The sequence below is a fragment of the Accipiter gentilis genome, chromosome 7 (assembly GCF_929443795.1).
Source record: "Accipiter gentilis chromosome 7, bAccGen1.1, whole genome shotgun sequence".
In the NCBI taxonomy this organism is placed as follows: domain Eukaryota; kingdom Metazoa; phylum Chordata; class Aves; order Accipitriformes; family Accipitridae; genus Astur; species Astur gentilis.
Genome location: NC_064886.1, coordinates 14390737 through 14410583, shown reverse-complemented (window position 1 = coordinate 14410583; position 19847 = coordinate 14390737). Strand labels below are relative to the sequence as shown.

At 45.4% G+C, this 19847-nt stretch overlaps 1 protein-coding gene across 6 annotated transcripts in view; it reads right to left on the bottom strand.

The window, feature by feature from the left end:
* The window catches only part of MN1 (MN1 proto-oncogene, transcriptional regulator), a 117319-nt gene that overhangs the window by 83225 nt on the left and 14247 nt on the right, over nucleotides 1-19847 (bottom strand). The window contains exon 2 of one of the 6 annotated variants that reach the window (XR_007506669.1): nucleotides 17207-18241. The exons of the other annotated variants lie outside the window; for them this stretch is intronic. The gene's annotated coding sequence lies outside the window, so the exon portion shown is untranslated. The remainder of the gene's footprint in view (nucleotides 1-17206; nucleotides 18242-19847) is intronic. 6 annotated transcript variants of the gene reach the window in all.

The following is a 19847-nucleotide window of genomic DNA, read 5'->3' as shown; positions in this document are numbered from 1 at the left end:
GAGTAACGAGTGGTTTTACCTCCCTGGGGGAGCGTTTCCACCTCGGCCCTTAACACAAGGGACACATCTGTGCTGCAGAGCTGGTCCACTGGCAGCACTCTGTGGGAATGGCAGCCCTGTGCAGGGCAGGGAACGGCACAGGTGGCTCCACCAACACAGGGCTAACAGCTGCAGTTGTGCAGACCAGTGAATCCCAAGCTGGTGCCACTTTGGGAAAATCACAGGGAAAAAAAAAGACTCCATAAACAAATGCTATTTGATGAAGTGTTCAATTTAAACTTACTATCCTGAATGTAAATATACCCAAATAACTTTTTATTTATAAATTGTTTCAAACTCAAATGGGATTGTGCAGAGAATTGAGAAAGGGAAACATTTTTCTCATTTGTATTTGTTCGCATCCCTTACAACGCACACAGTACCCAGTATTTTTTATTCTTAGGTCTCCCTGAACGCACAGGACATGCTGGTCTCAGTACAGGAAAAGCCAGCGTCTTGAGATTAGTCTTTGTGACAGCAGCTTTCTTCCTCTGCTGCAGAGGAAGAGTCCCACAGCTGAAGTGCTGTCACGAGGGACCCAGAGATCTCGGTGGTGTTTCTGCAAGGAGCATTTACTGCAGGGCTCCAGGAGACCAGCACCTTGCCTGAGGACACCGACAGAAGAGGCTGAGATGGTGCGTTCCCAGAGCAGGACCAGCATGCGACTGTGCGTGCCCAGCCACCCAGCCAGGATCAGAGCTAGAGCTGCGCTGTGCCGGCATGGGCAGCAACATCTGCATCGGCTGTGCAGACACCACCGACACCCAGAACGGATGAGGACCTCAGCCAACAATGAAGTGAGGAAGTTCTTATGCCACAAGCACATAAAGAATAAAAAATTAGGCTTGTTTACTTGTAAATCAGCAAATTATTTCTAAAATGTTTGCCGTGGATAAAATCCATAAGCAAACTACTGATAAAGGAATCAGTGCAAAATCTATCCCACAGTGATGAACAGGACTTGTTGGCCTCAGAGGAAAACCCAAGTAAACAAGGTGAGCAGGATGTGATCCTAAGTTTGTGAAGTTAAATACCAGTTGCCACTGTCCACATGATGCATAACTCAACACCGTGTGGGAGCTCAAGCTCTTCTGATCTATTGTTACAGAGCACAGAAAACAACGTGTTCAAATCCAAAACAAAAAGAGGATGAGAGCTTGCAGTAAGGCTTGCATTGGCACAAGTGTTCTCAAAGCCAATCTGGAAGGAAATATTCAGTACAATTTGCTTTTTTCCAATATTTCTGTCTTGACAAAGCTATGATGCTTTTCTGAAAAAAGCCCTTTGTATTAAAAAATTAAAGTTGTGCTGATCCACCTGATGAGAATTATGTTCTTAAGCACGAGATACTGCCTGATGCTTGTCCAAAACAGTAACACTCTCCCAGCAGACCTGTTTCAGCAGCCTTCTTCGCTGTCTCTTTGCCTCCTTCAAACCAGCAGTGCCCCAACACCTGCCTTCTGCAGTGCACACAGTCCTGAGGGGTATTGCTAGTAGAGACTAATGGGACTCAGCAGGTTAAAATTAGTTAGGTAATGCAAGATGGTGTCGTCACATCATTGCCTCGCAGTTGCCAAGTGTCAGATAATCACTGTTAGTCATGAAGTACATCTAATTGAAAGCGAGGAATTTTCAAACAAATTATGTTTAAATTGCACAACTGCCTCTGTTAGAAATTACTGCAAGAAATTTCTAAGTGTTATTAATAAAAACAATACCCTCCTAGTAAAAGCCATCCTCCATACCCAAGATCTCAAGATGGTCTGGGTAGAGACTTCCTCTCCAAACTGAAGAATGTGACACAACAGAACCTGGGACAGATGCAAGTAAAACTACCTCGTTCGCAGGATAGCGTATGCCACTTGAAAACAGGAAATGTTGAAGTAGAGGTAAGAGATAAAATGTCATACGTAAGCACACAACGTGCTCACATGGAAGGCATGAAACTCAAAGCCATAAAGTGACCAAAGAGCGAAAGGAGTCTGGAAACAGCTCAACTGTGACGGTATCCTCACCCCAAAGAGCTGTGATTAGTGCACGTCCCAGCTGTGGCAGCCTCCACCATTCCTGTAGGCCAGGGAGGACAGTCACCTGCAGAGCAAAAGCCAACAAGCTGCCTGCGACCGCAGTCAGGTTCCTCCACCAGCACAGCCAGTACCCAACCCTCGGCGGCAGCACCTTCTCACACTGTGACCAGCTGAAGTTGTGGTGGTCCCAAAAGCTAGTTCCTGCATGGATCGAGCTTGAATTTCTAGTACTGGAAACTCTTTCTTCCTTTTACTTGGATTATAATGGGCCATCCTACCATTATACTGTCCAGAGCAGCAACCCATACTCTGTATTTCAGAGGAAGATAAAGACGAAGAAAACCCAGCACTGTGTATCCCAGCCAACTGTGCAAAATTGCTCACAGCAGAGAAAATTCCTGCAATAATCACTGAATGCCCTGAAAGTTAACATGAGGTTTGATTAATATTATTAGCTCAGCTTGCGCACAGGCACTTCCAAGAGCCAGCCACAACATCTGGAAGAGCTGGGTGGCTATGGCAAAGAAATGTTTGCAAACATTCATTGGAACATGAAAGTGAATTAAGTCCAGCCATTTTCACAGCCCTTACATGACTGCATTCTGCCAATATTCCAGCAAGTTTGTTTATTGCAGTTCAAACTGTATGTTTTAGGTAAATATTTCAAAGTATTCTCTGAATAGTTTGCTAACATCCATCAGTTACAACAACATACAAAAGCAATGGTAAGAACTGTATCAAGCAGTTGGGACAAAAATGCCAGGCTGCTCTCCTTTACAGAGGCAGATGCATACACAGACAGTACACAGACAGCTTCACATTCCCAAAAGACTAAAAAAGATTTTTTTTTTTTTTTTTTTTTAAATAATATTGAAGTTTGCTTTTAGGTGAAAGCTACACATTAAGCTTTTGAACAGGCTTTAATGATAGAAATGTGTTCGTGTGGGTAAGTCCCAAACAAACAAGCTAACAGACAGAAAAGCACAGCCCTTGAAAGACTCACCCAGGCTTTCTCCCATGCCCCGTATCCTCTGCTCTGACCTTGCACATTTAGGAAGCTGCTCTTTCGTTCTGCTCTACTTTGCAAAGGCACGCATGCCTTCAGAAAATAAAAGGTTGCTGTTTGTTTGTTTACACAGCATTAATGGCAGCATGGTAACTAACACAGGAGCCTTGCCAGGAGCACTGGTAGCCCGCAGCTGGGACACAGGGAGAAGACAAGGAGTTCTGCTCCACCAAAAAATTCAATGCACACACTACAGACTGCTTTTCAACATCAACTCGGGAAAGACACATTTCTCTCTAGTCAGATTAGATCCTGACATTCTCCTCACTCCTGAAGACACCATGTATACACACTTTCAATCCCTCCAGCTTCCTTCTCACTCCCTCTTTCTCCTTAGCCGACATTAAGCTGCTATGTAAAGCCTCTTCCCTCAGGTAGCATCTTCCTACGCATTTTTAAAAAATAAACATGTTCTCTTAACTGTGACGACCCCACCATGCACTATGCAAACCCAGATGTGTGCCAATTTTTAGGTAAGCTAATCCCATTAAAAACAAGTTCACCTGCAATGCTAGCACACATTACGTGCATTGTCTCGTGAGAGAGGAGATTAATTGAGGGAGGGATGGTGCGTAGTCACGGCAACCGTGGATGCTACACAGAGGCACCAGGAGTTTAGGCCGCTCTTCAGGTGCTGCTCATGCCGTTCCTCTTGTTTTTGCCAAAACCACTACCAACAAAAGGAACAGGAGGCAGTGACAAGCAGGAGCAAGAGCGCAGTCATAGTCTGGTAGGGGTCTGGTTGGGAATGGGTTCCACTCCACATTTCAGCACTCCTGCGAGATTGAAGTGACAAACAGGAGGTGAAGATCCCTGGAACAGCTCCTTGCCCCAGGGCTCATCCCTTACACTTCCTCACCGGCTCTGACAAAGCCTCAGCCGCCCGCGCTGCCCAGGGTCCGGCTGCCTGGCACAGCATGGCCCCGCCGCCGCCGCCCTCGATGGCCAGCCAAGCGTGAAGCCCCTGCGTTGCTACTGATCTCGTTAAGGCTAAATCGGAGCATTTGGCCAAAACCACTATATTCCCTGATCAGAGATCAGTTTCCCCTCTACCATCTGATAACCACTCTTACAGGATGTGTTAATAGGCTTCTGTTCACTCTGCGCCCGTTAAGCAGGGGCCAAGCTATCATAAGAGGGGATAGATTTGAGTAATGATCTCTTATGAGGCAGCAAACCTACATATAGTGTTTAAAATTATTCCCTTAGGACAAGATGTTTTTCACCAAATCTCCCACATGACAGTTTGACATATTGGTTCAGGCACATAGCTCTGCATTTGTACACAGTACAGAATCATCTATTTCAGTTTTCAAGAAAAATAAGGTCTGAAAACATTTTGTGTTTCCCTGCACACTGGACCTAGTCTCCACAGATTAATTTACTCCTAAAGTTGTATTTTTAAACACAACTAGTTCATTTGTGTTGATAAACAAATGAGCCATCTCCTCCCTCACCGCTCTAGCACTGACAAAATCCTGGACAAAGGCATTTTCTTGACCCAGGAGTACAAGTAAGCACATGTTTTGCATTTGTTTATAAACACAAACATAGCATCTGCCACCTGCTTACTCCATAAACTTGCACCACTTTCAGTTTTCTTCACCTCTGGCAACCTGTACCACACTTTGGACTGGATCTGTCTCTTCTATTTTAAATGCCTTGGGGCATTTGGACTCTGCAGCACCGAGCACTCTGCTGGCGCTCAATGAAAAGCCCCATCTGCTCCATTACTGAAACCTTCCTCTTACTCCAATTTTATTCCTTCATTTATTTTGTGTAACCTGTGCAATTTTTAAAGCCCATAAGATGCTTAAAGGTGCTACCCTCTCCAATATGAACAAAATTAAAAGAAGTCAGAAGTGTTTGTGGTTAAGATGAGTGGCTGATGCCAAGGCCTCGTAATGACAAGCACAGCCGAAATGGGGACCAGGTGATTCCCCTCTTTGCTGACCAGGAGCGCTGTGCAGAGATACAGCAACTCCAGGGTATCGGCCACATCTCACTCATTAACATTTCAAGAAGTCATTTGGCTTGGTCAGCCCATAGATTTATTGCCAAGACCCAGCCAGCTGAGCTGCACTATGAAAGCCTTTCTCACAAAGGAGGGAAAGCTCTTTAGTAAAAAATGTGTGCACAGCACTGAGCACTGTCCCACGCCACTAATATATCCTGCAAACCAGGATTAAAGCATTTGACTTTGCTGCATATAGACAAGACAGTGCTCACCTGAAGGCAAGGCAAGGCAAGTGTCCCGGTTTCAGCTGGGATAGAGTTAATTGTCTTCCTAGTAGCTGGTATGGTGCTATGTTTTGAGTTCAGTATGTGAAGAATGTTGATAACACTGATGTTTTCAGTTGTTGCTAAGTAGTGTTTAGACTAAAGTCAAGGATTTTTCAGCTTCTCAAGCCCAGCCAGCGAGAAAGCTGGAGGGGCACAAAAACTTAGCACAGGACAGAGCCAGGGCACCTGACCCAAACTGGCCAACAGGGTATTCCATACCATGGGATGCCAAATCTAGTGTATAAACTGGGGGGAGTGGGGGTGGGAGATCCCTGCTCGCGGACTAGCTGGGTGTCGATCAGCGGGTGGTGAGCAATTGCACTGCGCATCATTTGTACATTCTAATCCTTTTATTATTGCTGTTGTCATTTTATTAATGTTATCGTTATCATTATTAGTTTCTTCTTTTCTGTTCTATTAAACCGTTCTTATCTCAACCCACAATCTTTACTTCTTTTCCCAATTTTGTCCCCCATCCCACTAGGTGGGGGGGAGTGAGTGAGCAGCTACTTGGTGCTTAGCTGCTGGCTGGGGTTAAACCACGACAGCAAGGCATGGCCGTCCCAGCTCGCTCAGGCTGGGAACACAGCCCATTCACCCTTCACGTGGAGTGGTACCCACCCCTCCCTCAGCCCATCAGGTCTAGCAATGTCCTCTGATCCTCAAAGCTTCTTCCTCCATAGACAGCATGATTAATTGGAGGTACCTGTGACTCTAAAGGGAGCATATATCAGCCCATGCTGCAAAGATGTTTATTTTGCTTTCAGTGGTCTCAGAGCTGGCATGGAGCTCCACTGGTGCTCACTGCTTGCACAGAATTTAGATAACAGGCGACAGAGTGCTTGCTGTGAATACATATTTTTCTTTTTTCTCCCTTGACCTCTTTTCATGCTCCTATTTTCACCAGGAGCAATGGAAGGATGTGCATACCACGACAGGGAGGCTGCCCAAACCCACGGCAGCATTAAGGGTTTGTTTTTACGGCTGTAGGGCTACAGTCAGACTGCAGTGTCCTACCCTACAGCTCCAGCACCAAGTCGGGGCAGATATCACTTCAGGACAAACTCAGACTGTTAGCCACATGCCAGTGTCTGAAGAAACTGGTGAAAACACCATTAAGTAGGAAAAATGCTAGTACTATCAGTGGAAAAGGTGGAAGTCATCTTACACATAGTATGACCTTGAAGACACAGAATGAATGATGTGTACATGAGAACAACATTGCCGTTTTAAAAAATGTGTTCCCTCCACCCTGCCAGGAGTAGATGAAAAAGGGGGAACACACAGTTCCCACTTTGCTACACACTGCCCAGCAGGAGAACAACACGCATCCATGGCTTTACAGGAAACTGTGAAACTGCCTACACCTATTTATTTCTCTGGAAGCTACTGTTAAATTACTGCTTACCAACTCTATGACTCTTTGAGAAGAAACGTAAACCCTTTGTCCAAGGGGGAAGCCAGAAGCTCTGTACTTCGGGACAGCATCAGCTCCTGTGCCCTGCTAGACAGCCACAGGGACAAGGGACTGTTTTTAACTCATATCCTTCCTCTCTTCTGGCTACCTCCAGTTCCTCTTTTCAGTTTAACACATTAACTCTCAGACTGGCTTTACTGCAAAATATGCAAACCACAGAGGGGAGTTCTGCCTACCCCCCTTGCGAAGAGGCCAATGTTGGGGTTTTGGTTCTCACATAATAAAAGACTATTCTTGCAAACCAGGTCCCATCACAACTACAGCACTGCAGTGCTGCTTTCTGCTAGCCTGGTCCTGCCTTCCCCCACGCAGGCAAACCACTGCTCGTGTGTAACAGCCATGGAAAGCTCAGCGACTGACAGCCAAACTTTCAACTGTGGTCTAAGCCAACACAACCCAACCCAACCGCATGGCTCTGAATCGCCAGTCGGGCTCCCCAGTGCCATCACTAACACCGTGCCCTCCTAAGCTCTGCATGGTATGGAGAAACTACAACCCTGCCCAAGTGAGGAAAACTGCCTTTAAAAATCAAATCAAACCAAACCAACTGCCACCAACAATCAAAGAACTTCTGGATGCTTCCAAGAGAAAACAAATGAGAGTCTGGCAACTGCAACCCATCCTGGCACAGCTGACTCAATGCTCCCGACGTTCATACGCTGCCATCCGAGACCAGTGAATCCTCTGGGAGCTCTGAGTTATATTCCAGGGCCTGTCCTTCTCCCCCTGCAAAAAACCGAGCATTTCTGCTCATCTCAGAAAGGAATTACCTGCCTAAATCCAACGCACCGGCTCCATCCAATTTACCCTCAAACCCAGCATTGGGAAGGCGGCTACAAAGGCCTTCTCCTAACGCTCCCTCCAAAGGCCTGCAGCTGTCTCAGCCATGTCCCTATCTCTGCATCTAGCACGCAACGTGAAAAGGAGAACTCCATGGTAGGAGTGAATATTGGCTGACTGATCCCATGTTTTCGCACTCACTTTCACTAACTAAATGCTTTGAGCCTATTTTCACCGAGAGTAACAGCCCACACATGATGAGTAAGGAAATGCTGGTTTTTGCATCCAATGCTTTCAAATTTATTTCATATGTACGCAAATTATCACATGGCAGCTTTGCGCACAACTCCAGCCCATGTGAAATCCATCTCTTGACAGCCAGAATGCACAAAAAAATAAAAGGTTTTGCATAAAATCCAAAGTGGAATTTTCTGCCTGCACAGAAGTCATATGAAATTGTTCAATACACCCTCGTTTAACTAAATCCAGCTCCTGGACACTGTCTAGCATTATTTCAGGACAGGCCAAAATTGAAAAAATACACTACTTAAATGTTCTGCATTAAATTGCCAACTAGACATTTAACAAGGAGTTAAGCTGATTAATGGTGACTAATGGCCGCCACTTCCCCATGCAGGATCACCTCACAGACCTGCCCTCTCCCACAGGCACCGCACAAGTGGCCACCACCGGTCCACGCACACACCTGAGAGCTCACTGTCGGCCTCCAACAGTCAGACTGCCTTCAGACAGTGTCCCGGGCTACTGGGTTTGATCGATCCCTGAGTTGGTTTTTCCCATTATGATGGAACCTTTTAACACGTGTTAAATACTGAAAAATGACTCAAGCTGGCCTGAGCTTCACTCTGCCACTGCACCAACACCACCAGTTTGATTCTTCGCCAGGGGATGGTGCCTGAAAGAGCACTATTTACTTGATCCATCAATTCATTCTATAACCCATCATACCATTTTAGTAAGTTTTGCTGCCACTCATTACTTCTTGAGGACACGCAGGTCCAAAGTACCAGTATCACCTTCAGCCTAATGTGAGTTTCAATGCACAGAGCAGGCCTCTAAAAATAGCATGAAAATGCCCACTCACACTGGCAAGGGAAGTGGGTGTATTAATGGGGTTTGTAAAGGCAATGAATAGATGGTGATTATGCACTGAGCGCAACAGAGGAGGAAACATGTAAATTCCAGCTTTCTCTCATCAGATTTGTGCAAGAGCTTCTACATAATTGCTGGGGAAAAAATAGAAATTACAACAATAAGTAGGATATTTAAGCTCTGCATATTATACATGGAAATCTCTATTTTCCTTCAATGAAGTGAAAACAGAATGAAAGAAGAAGATTCCCTTCAAAGAACTTTGTTTGTGGTCGCTTAGTTTCAGGATGCAAATTAAATGACTACTTGTTAGCCAAGTGTAAAAAAGGGAATTTGTCTCTGAAATATTACCAGGCTCTTGCGGGGCGAAGGCTTGGATACAGCTGGCCAAAGACTTTTATGTGTTTAGTCGCCTTGTTACCAAAGAAATCAACAGGAGCCATGTCCTCGTATCCCAAAGCCAGATCTGCATCCAGCTTGACTGCCAGGGCTGGGGATTGAGGATCCTCTGGCTGCCCAATCCCTCAGTCACTCCCGTCTCCTCCCCAGCTCTGCCTGCAGCTCCTGGAGATGCCTCTGCCCGATCTATAATTCACAATTACGAGAGACCGTAATACAAAACTGCCACGGGCAAAGTCAATCTCTCCCAGGGGCCTCACACACGAGGCTCTTGCACACCAAGAAATGGTGATCATGTGCATTAATGCTCTGGGTTAAACCACACGAGTTCAAGGATATTCGTGAAAATACAACTGGAGTTTACCAAAGGCTAACAGTAAGCGAGAAGAAACAGCATCCAGGATCTTTAGCTCTTTTATCTCATTTATTTATAGCGTTACCTTGAAATACATCATATTCCTCTTTAGGATACCTCCAGCTGCAGTTTGGTGTTTCGGAAGTAGTGGCTTACATGAGGCGACCTTGGGAAACAGTCTCCCTGAAATCAAAAGGAGCTCAAACAATTTCACCACTCACAGAGTAAGAGCAAAGCAAGAGCAGAGACCCCAGAACAAAGCTGGGTCTCACCAAGGCACCCGCAGAGACGTGGTTCAGAGGCAGACACCCCTTGGCCTGCTCTCTGTCCAGGAACACAGAAGGCAGAGGCGTGACACTGCCGAAATAACAGTTTTCAAATCACAGTTTGCAAGTCCCTAATAATTCATGGACAATTTCTAAATAGTCTACGGAAAGTAACTTAAAAAGGCAGAATCGTCAGGAAGCCTGAGCTTTTTAAAGGGACAAAATCTCTGCTGGAAAACATTTAAGTGCTTGCAAATCAGACTGATATCTGATGCTATCAACCCAAAATGTACTTTCTGGTCAAATTATTGCTAGGTCTGTTCTGCTATAGAAAACCCCCAAATTCTGGTATACCCCAAATTTTGGTTTGGCTACAGAAAGAGATGGAAATGTTTTTGCTGTATAATGGATTTGGCACATTCAGAAACATGCAGCAGAAAGGTGTGGTGATTCAGCTGGGGGTCATAAATCTAATGGAGGACCAGGGTTTGTTTGAACAGCATGTTTTAAAATTAAATCTATCTGAAGGAAAAGCAAAAAAATCATTAGATAGAAGAAATATGCAACCATGTGAAGGAAGAATGGCAGCAAGGGAAATTCACCTTAAAAAAACCACACAAAGAAACCTGGCTTTCTTAGGTACATCTCTAAGTGCCACTATTAGGGTAAGAAAAATATAAGCTCATCTTTTTCTTCCAATTGTCACATCACTGTGGAGAGTCTTCACGAAATTCTCAGAATAGCAACGAATCAGGAGCAAAAAGCTGTTCAAGCAAGAAAGTCACGGGTAGACAGACTTTCACTGCTTCAACAAAAAATTAACTCTAAAGTTTCACAGGCCAGTAAATCAACAAAATGGGCCAGTACAACACAGGACAGACAGTCTCATCTTCAAACCCAAAGCTGAAATATGGACCTGTGTTCCCTTTCTAGCCATATGCTCATGTGATTTATGATCCCCAACGATTTCAGTATCCCTGGAAAATGAAAAAATGGCAGGCAATTAGCTCACCCCGTTATGCTGGCAGCTGTGTGGGCTCTGCCCTACGGCACTTGGGGAGGGGATGCCCAGAAGCACCAACTCCCCCTGGCAAGCGCAGGGGAGCAGGGAGCCGGCACAGGGCTGAGCAGCACCCAAGAGCCGGCACACGGGAGTACACCATGTCCCTGGGCACCTCACTGCCGTGCAGGGGGGCTCTGCATAGAGCAGCCCAGGAGAGACCAGCGTTCATTCCTGTCCCATACAGGACATCCTACAGCTGTTTGTGACAACTGCTTTTACCCTACTTCAGATTTGGTCAGTGTAGAAGCATGGACCGTCCTACTAGAAGGTCAGGTCCCTTTGATAGCCTGGCTCCTAGGAGAAAGGCTTCCAGCGGCAGCGATACTCTCCCCTGCTGCGCCACTTTCCATGCGCCAAGTTAACAGGGAGTGGTGGAAGAAGGTAAATTTAAAGCAAATACTGCATGCACATAGCAGTAAGCAAGAGGAGCACAGAGCGTACGGAGCAAGTAGGGAGCTCCTCGCCGAGGCCCGAGCCCCGGCCCCGCAGGGCGCAGCACGAGGGGCGACAAGCAGCGCGCCCGTCCCCTGCACTGATGGGCTCTTGACACGGAGGGGAACGTTGGAGCAAATGGCCTCATCCTTCCAGACACAGAGGACACCATTCCTTAATCCATGTAAGTTATAACACAGAAATGTGCTGTGGCATATTCATCACCCCTACACAAAGCAGTTACATAGCACAGAATAATGTTGTGGGGGTGAGCTGATTAGGAAACAGCTAAATAACCTTCCCATGCATGTGGCCTGCAAGACCTTCAAAGCTTCTGGACACGTCCATAAAATCAGAAACACAGCAGCCAGTCCGAGATCCCTTTGTGAAAGGACTTTGTTTGCAAACACAACCCTGACACTCATGGGGGTGACTGTCACCTCGCACCCCCCACCCCTCCCGCCCCTGCAGAAAGGCCCCTTACCTCAACGCGTGCACGTTCCACACAAACGCCTCACTACCGAAATAAAGCCAAATACGAAGATGCCACCACGCAACAGTGTAAGGACTACCTTGTAATCTCCACCTGCAACTGCCCCAAGCAGGGCACTGTTTGCACTTTGAGCTCTGTCAAACCAGGCAAGCCATCGCCCTTCAGCACCCTCTTCACTGCCACAACACAAATGCAAAGAAGTCACCAAACAAACAAAATCCTCCACCCCAACACTGAATCATACCTTTCATGTGCACAGGTGGGGCAAGATGCAGGTGTAACTACAGCTTGAGTCATACAGTCACAACTCTCACCAAACCGCAGCCAGAGCTGCTGCACATGTAAACCACCACACTACACACAGCTTAAAGCCTGTGAGATACCGAGTCAATGGGCCCAACATCAAAACTGGTTGTTCTGAAGACAAGGGTATTCAGACTGGTCTTCAGGTATCTTCCAAGGGGCAAACCCCAAGTCATGCCTCTGCTCAAAAACCTGTCTCCAAACAGCAGCATCGCACCCTTTGTGGATGAACGCTTCATTTACTGGAAAACGCACTGAGAAATACAGGTATCCATAATAGCATTACAACAAATTATGCCATCCTCTGTCCTTCTCAGAGGTTTGGATCCACACAGCCTCATCCTCCAGCTGCACAGCTGCCAAGGCACATGAAATGTTGGGCGTGCTGGGCTTAGATAAGAGGGTGAGTGAAATGACAGCAGAAGCACCCATCACCAATGGGACTGCAAGGATATATGCATGAACAGAGACTGAACTCAGTGTCTTAACGTACCCACCTGGACTCCAGTCCTCCAGGTCATCTTGAGCAGAAGGCAGCTGTGCTGAAAGAGTTAATCTCTCCTGGAACAAACATATCTCCAGTTTCTCAGAAAGTCAAAGACTGCAGCAGAGCTGGGCTGCCTGCTCCCTGCCTGCCCTGCCTGCAGCCTGACCCCTGACATTTCCACTCTGCTTCTCCCTTGCATGGAAAACTTAACCATACACAAACAAACAGGTTGGGAGGACAGATAAATGGAGGACAGAGAAGGAGAAAGGGAAGATTTCTCAGATTCCTTGTAATAGCCCTGATCAAATAATAGCAGCCACCACCAGATGTGGGTGAGGGGCTGGTGTTTATCAGTAAACCCTGATGTCTACATACAGCTAGACATCTCTGTTTAATTAATTCTGAAAGGGTCCCTTCCCCCTTTGACTTCCCAGGGAGGTTTTGAGGATCCCCAAGTTTAAAGATACAGTGAGTCCTTTTTAGCTCTTTTCCTTACAAAACACAAGGGCAGAAAGCGCCTGTTTAAAACCACAGCCAGGATTTACAAAATCTATGGCAAAGACTTCCATTACATGAAATCATGCAGGCAAACCCCACTGAGAAGGTATCTTTGATTTAGTTGTATTTAACCCTTTGAAGCATATACCCACCAAGTTTTACAACAACCTGCTGGAAGTGTGCACAATGTAATCATAACCAGATATGGGTCTGCAGATTTTAGCCAGGCTTAGGGTCTCCTGCCATTCTTAGAAAATACCCATTTTCCAAGGGATAAATCTGTTCAGTGCTTGATGCAGTTCTACTGTCTCCCATTTTTGTCCAGTTTTCCCATTACCCTGGTGGCATTAACATCACTCAGTGATGGAAGAGATTGCACATACACACGGAGCAAGACAATTGCAAAAGCTCTTGCCTCTGGGCTTTCACTTAGCTCAGGGAGGCTTGGGAGGACCTTCCAAGGCACCTTCCATTTCAGAAGGTCCCCTGCCCTTTGATCCAAGGTGAACACTGTACTAGTGCAGAGCACCACAGATTAAGCCATCAGCCATGAATAGCCACAAAGCTGGCATGTCCCTCCACACCTCAGCAGCAGTGGGCAAGGAGCTCCACTTCCAGGGTGCCTTCATGCCACCACCACGCTCGGAGGGCCACAACATGCCAGTAAGCACCCATCACTGCAGCGATGGAAACCCTTGTCCCTGGGAAGTGGGCAGACCACCAGTACGCATCCTATAAACCAAAAAACTGCGGCCTCAGTGAGTGCCTGCCAAGGCTTTGAACCAGTCCGCAACAGACAGCAGGGCAGGGAGGGCCGGGCAGCAGAGCACTCGGTCAGCCAGCCCCCTTAAAAACCAGCCAGCCAACCACCCACCCAACTGACTGACCACCCACCCAACCAAGGACTGGTGGACCGACCTCCACCCCACTGGGAGGGCGTGCGGGCAGCCGTGCCTCCTCCGCTCCCACGCAGCCACCTCCTTGCCCAGGAGCCAGCCAGGAGCAGGGATGCTGAGCAGCAGAGCCGGACGACAGAACGGCATCGCTGGCACAGCACCAATCTACTCATTTTTACAAATGGTTTTTAATTTCCACATGTATTTTTCAAAAGCTGGCCATGAGATTTCATCCTTTCCTCTCTTCCTCAGTAACCACAAAAATGAGTGTTAATGTTTATTTAATCACTTATCTCCCCCCCTTTTCTTTTCCAACATTTCTTTCCTAAAGCCTTCCCAGCTTCAGAGAATAGTGACACACAAAATGGAAAAATCTAGTTTTTCACGTTCTTTTTTTTAGTAAAAGAGTAAGCTTTATTTAATTTTCTAAACCCCCTTTTCCATTCTCTCTCTTTTTTTTTTTCCCAAAACTTGTCTAAAGCTGAATGAACTGGTGGTAGAATTACAGAGATTTATTCTTTTTGTGTGGTGTGAGTTGCAAAAACAGCAAATTAAAAAATGGAAGAAAATCTCCAAAATAATGATTTCTGGTGCAATCAAAAGTAAAAAGAAGAGTGGGGGAAAAGGGAAATTTTGAAAGTCTAAATTAAAATTGTACAAGAAAGCTATATTTCACATCAGCTTTATAATATTCCCAGGAAAATAAAAAGTCAAAACCAGTTATTTTCTTGGATATCTATATTCTTAAATATCCGTTTTCAACATAGTCTCTTCTTTAAAGAAGTACTGGGATGGGGGATGAACTGGGATGAACTGAGAAATGCCTCTGTCTACCCAAAAAAGAAAAAAAATCATTATGCAATGTGACAAGAGACAATTCAGTATATAATCAAAGACAGAATCCTGACACGTTCAAAGAGAAAATTATTGTAACAGCAGCGACTTTGAAGATGAGAAGGGTTTTTTTGATAGAAACAATGGCCATCAAGATTTTTACTGTACCTTAAATGCACGACTTAGTATGCAGCATGCTTGCCATCAAGCTAGCACCAACAGCAAAAAAAAATTAAAAAATAAAATAGTGACGCATAAGAAATCCAAACCTAGAGTAGAATCAAGCAGCACTCTTTGAATGGTTAACCATTCACACAGGGTAGCAAACACTCCTAATGACAAGCACTCTTGTCCTAGGGCATGAAGCAGCCAACATAGAAGTCTGAGAACAGCCCACATTTGGCTAGTTGTATTGCGTTTTCCTTCTCAGACACCAAGTTTTAAATTTCCTGACAATAAGATGGCTGCACAAGACCTAGCCACCCAGGTTTAGTGGTATCTTTTCACCTGAAGAGCAGGGGAAGAGCCAATTCTGCAGGGTGGTGTGTCCTGCCTGGCAGGTGACAATCCAGACCTCTCTATCTGCCTGCAGTTTTGCCCTGCAGGGCCCTCGGTATTCATCAGGATTGCAGAGCACTTCTGAGTAATAATAAAAAAAGCACTCAGTGTAACACTGTACACTACACTGCACATTTTCAAGTACCACAAATGAGACAGCAGACTGTAACTATTCAGAAATGTTTGCCTTCCAGAGTTACTTTGAGCAATCATTCTTGTGGGCTTTTTTTTAATTTCATTTTACACAAAAACTCAAGAGCCAATGTTCCATTAATACAAAACTTGCAAGTTACAAAGAACTACACTGAAATATTTAAATTTTCAGCATTTGCTTCCAGGGAATTGCATATTTGGCTGTAAAAGTCATGATTTGCAATCTTCGCTGAACTACTGTGATTCACAAAAAGTGAATCACAAAAGGGAAATCTTGTGACTGAATAAATAGCTATTATGTAACCCATCTGATGAGGAGTATAGTATTTTTCTGTTCTTTGATTGGAAGACTATCGGAAGATGACTGTAAATAGTCAAAGCTTCACTGACTATAAATACCCCTTTCAAAAACAGAATTTGGATTAAGCTAAGTGTTAGTTCAGAGTAAGAGTCAGAAGGAAAACAAACGGATGCCAAGTCTCTTAAGTAAGGTATCAACCCAAGTGGAAATCACAAATGTGTATGAACTGATAACTATTTGCTGAGGGAGCCTGAGAACACATTTCGAATAACAAATCACAGAACTTTGTGATCCATTTCCCAGTAATCTGCAAACTGGTGGGAGGGGGAATCCACTGAAGGCATCTGTTTCCTTGCAAACGCGATTCAGGGAGCAGCGCCCGGGCAGCGACAGACCCACCGTGTACCCACCCTCCGGCAGCACCCAACACAAGGCTGCCGGGGTACCTGCCGAAGACGACCCTCACCCCACGACGCACGCGGAGTTCCCACCTATCGAGTTTGAACGGATCACTGCCGTCCTCCCGAAAGGAAAAAAGTTTGTCAGAACACGAGCTGGCTCTGGCTCTGCCCCGGCCTGAATCTCGGCGGCCTGCCGGTGAGATGCACACAGGCAGGGTCGGGCACCTTCTGGTTGCCTGAGCACTAAATCACCCAGACGACAAGTGCGTAAGGTGATTTTCAAGAGTGTTTACTTGGCAGCTCCTCCCCCACTTTCCAAACAAACGTAACACATGCGGGCTATCGCAAACACCATCTCCTTCTGTATTTGACCGTGCTCACACAACGAACGGTTAAGGCAGCAGCGATACTTTCACTGACTGCAGTCACGCAGTCGTGCAGGAGCAGACCCTTCGAACACAGGCAGGGAAGCAGCATCTGGGTGAAACCCCAATTAAAATCCCAATGCAGGACACCTACAATAGGCCAGCTAGATTTTGGGTTCAGCTAAGGCGTCCAAAAAAATACATTTTCAGATAGTATCAGGGAGAAGAGCTCCAGAGTGCTTTTACAGGCATCAGAACTGCTTTAAGAAAATAAGGCTTTACATTTTTCCTGTATTTCACATCTTGGGGGGATATCCCAAGCACAGAGTCCCTTGAAGAGTAGTTTATCACAAAAAGGATGCAGAAGGCTGCTCAGTGCTGCTACCAAAGGAGATTTTTGGTTTGAACATGGAGACTTTGAGTTGTACCAACTCCTATCCATGTCTTCATTGTTACAAGTATTGTTTATACGTGGAAACCATTTTACTAATACTATGGAAACACCAAACAGTTTATTTAATAAAAGCGTTTTCCCCACTGCAACTCAGCAGTGAATAGCTGCTTAAAGCAGGAATCTTTCTATTAGCCCTATTCCTACAGTACAGTTTTGTTCTCACCTTTATATTAAAACCCTTTTATTAAAAAGGAAACCGTAAAAAAAGTGTGAATATCTGTTCTGGTTTTCTGTTGCCTGGGACTGGCTGTTGATGACTCCGGCACACTTGCAGGAAAGGCTGTGAACCCCCCAGCACACTCGCTTGTCTCGCGGGTGCCCGTGCCCAGGGAAGGGCCAGCGCCGCTCAGGGCTGCTGGAGCCGCTCCTGCTCGTCGGGGAGAGGCTGCCAGGAGGAATTAAAAACACCTCTGCTCTCACACGCACGAGCTAATGACCCACGGCCGCACAGAGCCAGCGCCAGCAGCTGCCACACACCGGGGCCTGCTTGAAGTACCATTGCTCCAGAAGGAAAACAGCAAGGAGACACCGACACTGCAGATGGACAGAAGCCACCGTCACCAAAATCGGGCACGTGTGCTGCACGCTGCATCCCACGAGGACTAACCTCCCCAGGGACCGGCAGCTCTCACCTCTCCTCCCACACCGCCCGCCGAAAGCACCGTGGGACGTGCCCCACCAGCGGGCTCAGCGCCAGGGTGGTGGCAGCGCTCCTCCCCGAGCAGGTCTTCCGCAGTGTCCTCTGGCAAACCGAGTCTTCCAGGGGCATCTCCACCTCGGTTTTGCTGCCACCACAGAGGATTCTTTCTTCTTTTTTTTAATTTGGCATTTATTTACTTTCTAGAGAAAACGGACATATTAAAAATAACGTCTGTGCGTTTTTGCAAGCAGCTGCGTGGTGCTGCCAGCCCATGCCGCATTCAGGCTCACCACCGCTGCTCCAGCTGTGCAATGACGAACCCGCGCTGGGGCGACGCAGGCAAAGGCCACGATGGGCTTGGTCCTTCTCCCTTTTGGAGTATTTCTGGCAAAAATGACCCAGTAAGCGACATAGTCATGTCTCTCTTGCGTGGTGGCCAACAGCCAAGTAGAAGAACCAGTAAGAGCACAGCTGGCACGCACACCACATACCACCCCACCAAAAAGCACAATCCAGATGTGAAGTCACACGGATAAGAAGTGTCCCATGACGTACACCCTGCGAAGGGATGGAGAGTCAAATTGTGATGCTGACCTTTGAAACCAACATCTATTTTCCATAAAGTACCCAGATATCCCACAGTTCTATGTTCCAGTGAGATTTAACTAAGATTTAACTGAGGATAAAGACAGATCAATTTTGCTCCAAAATTTTAAATGAAACACTCCTGTTTTGGAAAGAATTTCATTAAGGTGAAAATATGATATAGAAGGGCCCATTTAGGAAGAATGTGCTATTAATTCTTAGCAGTGTATGTGGAAGGGAAAATTGCATTTTTATCTAAATGGTTTTTTCTGCATAACCCATTTACGGTATTCTTTTACAGCTCAGTAATGGGAACTTCTCACATTTCTATTTGGGCCAGACCACTGTGGAAGGCAGCCTTCAAGAACATTTCAAATACAACCCCTTAAAACAGATTCCAAGAGTAGCTCCACAAAAAGGAAGAGAAAGGCCAGTACAGCACATCTTAAAAGATGGTAGGAAAAGGAAAAGAAAAAAACCCCTCCATCTTAAAGATGTAATCCAAATTTTTGAGGGGGAGAGGAAAAAGGATGTGTTTTAGGGTTTGTTTCTTTTTCCTAAGGGACAAGAAAAGGTTTGGTCTTCCCCCTCTTCTTCTTTGCGTGAAGCGCAGAAACAGCTCCTCTTCAATGTAGTACACAGTCCCAAATGCATACAGAGAGCAAAATGGTGCCACGTTATCACTTTGACAAACTACACAGGGATATTCTGAGCTATAACAATTACTATTACATACAAAGAAAAAAATGTAGGCTATGAAAAACTATTTTTATCATCATAAACAAATGCTCGTTCCTCACTACAAATAGTTTCACACCATCTGAAACTGAATATAATCTAAACAATAATTTCAAACAATTGACGCTATGATCCATATTTGCCTGATACATTGCCATCAGGCAACAAGAATAATGTCAAGTAAAAGCAAAAGGAGACTCAGAACTGACTGAACCATGTTTTACCAGGTTTGCCTAATCTAGTACAAAAAAAAGCAAACATAAAAGTCAAAGTTTTTTAAAGTGTTAATTTTATCATCAAATATCTCAAACTCAAGTAAACACAAAACAAAATAGTATACTGGCTTTGTGTTTAATAAACATATCAACTGATTCTCCAAATAATGTAGCAGGGCTCACAAAAGAAGTTAAAGCTGTATGTTTTCTAAGCGTTGTGCATTTGACATTCTTAACCTCCCCCCCCCCGCCCTGTGTTGGCTTTTATTAGCTTACTTCTGAAAATGAGTATAACAAAAAATTTTATCTTTCAAACCAGACATTTAAAAGTGCAGCAGTTATGGAAATACAATTGGACAATGAATAGTTTTTATTCCCTTTACCTAGCCATACTCCTCACTGCAAAGTAATTACAGGAAGCAGTAATTACAGGAATCTACTTCTGTTTTAAGCTTTACAGTAAGCTCTTTCCAAATTTAAGGCCAGCAACCAACCCTTCATTATGCTTAATAGGTAGACATAAAAACGTAATTGTATCACAATCTCTCCAACTGCATGTTTCTCCAGCTCCTGAAGCTCACATTTGTCTGATTCAAGGAGAAGATTTTTAATCTATTCTTTTCTGT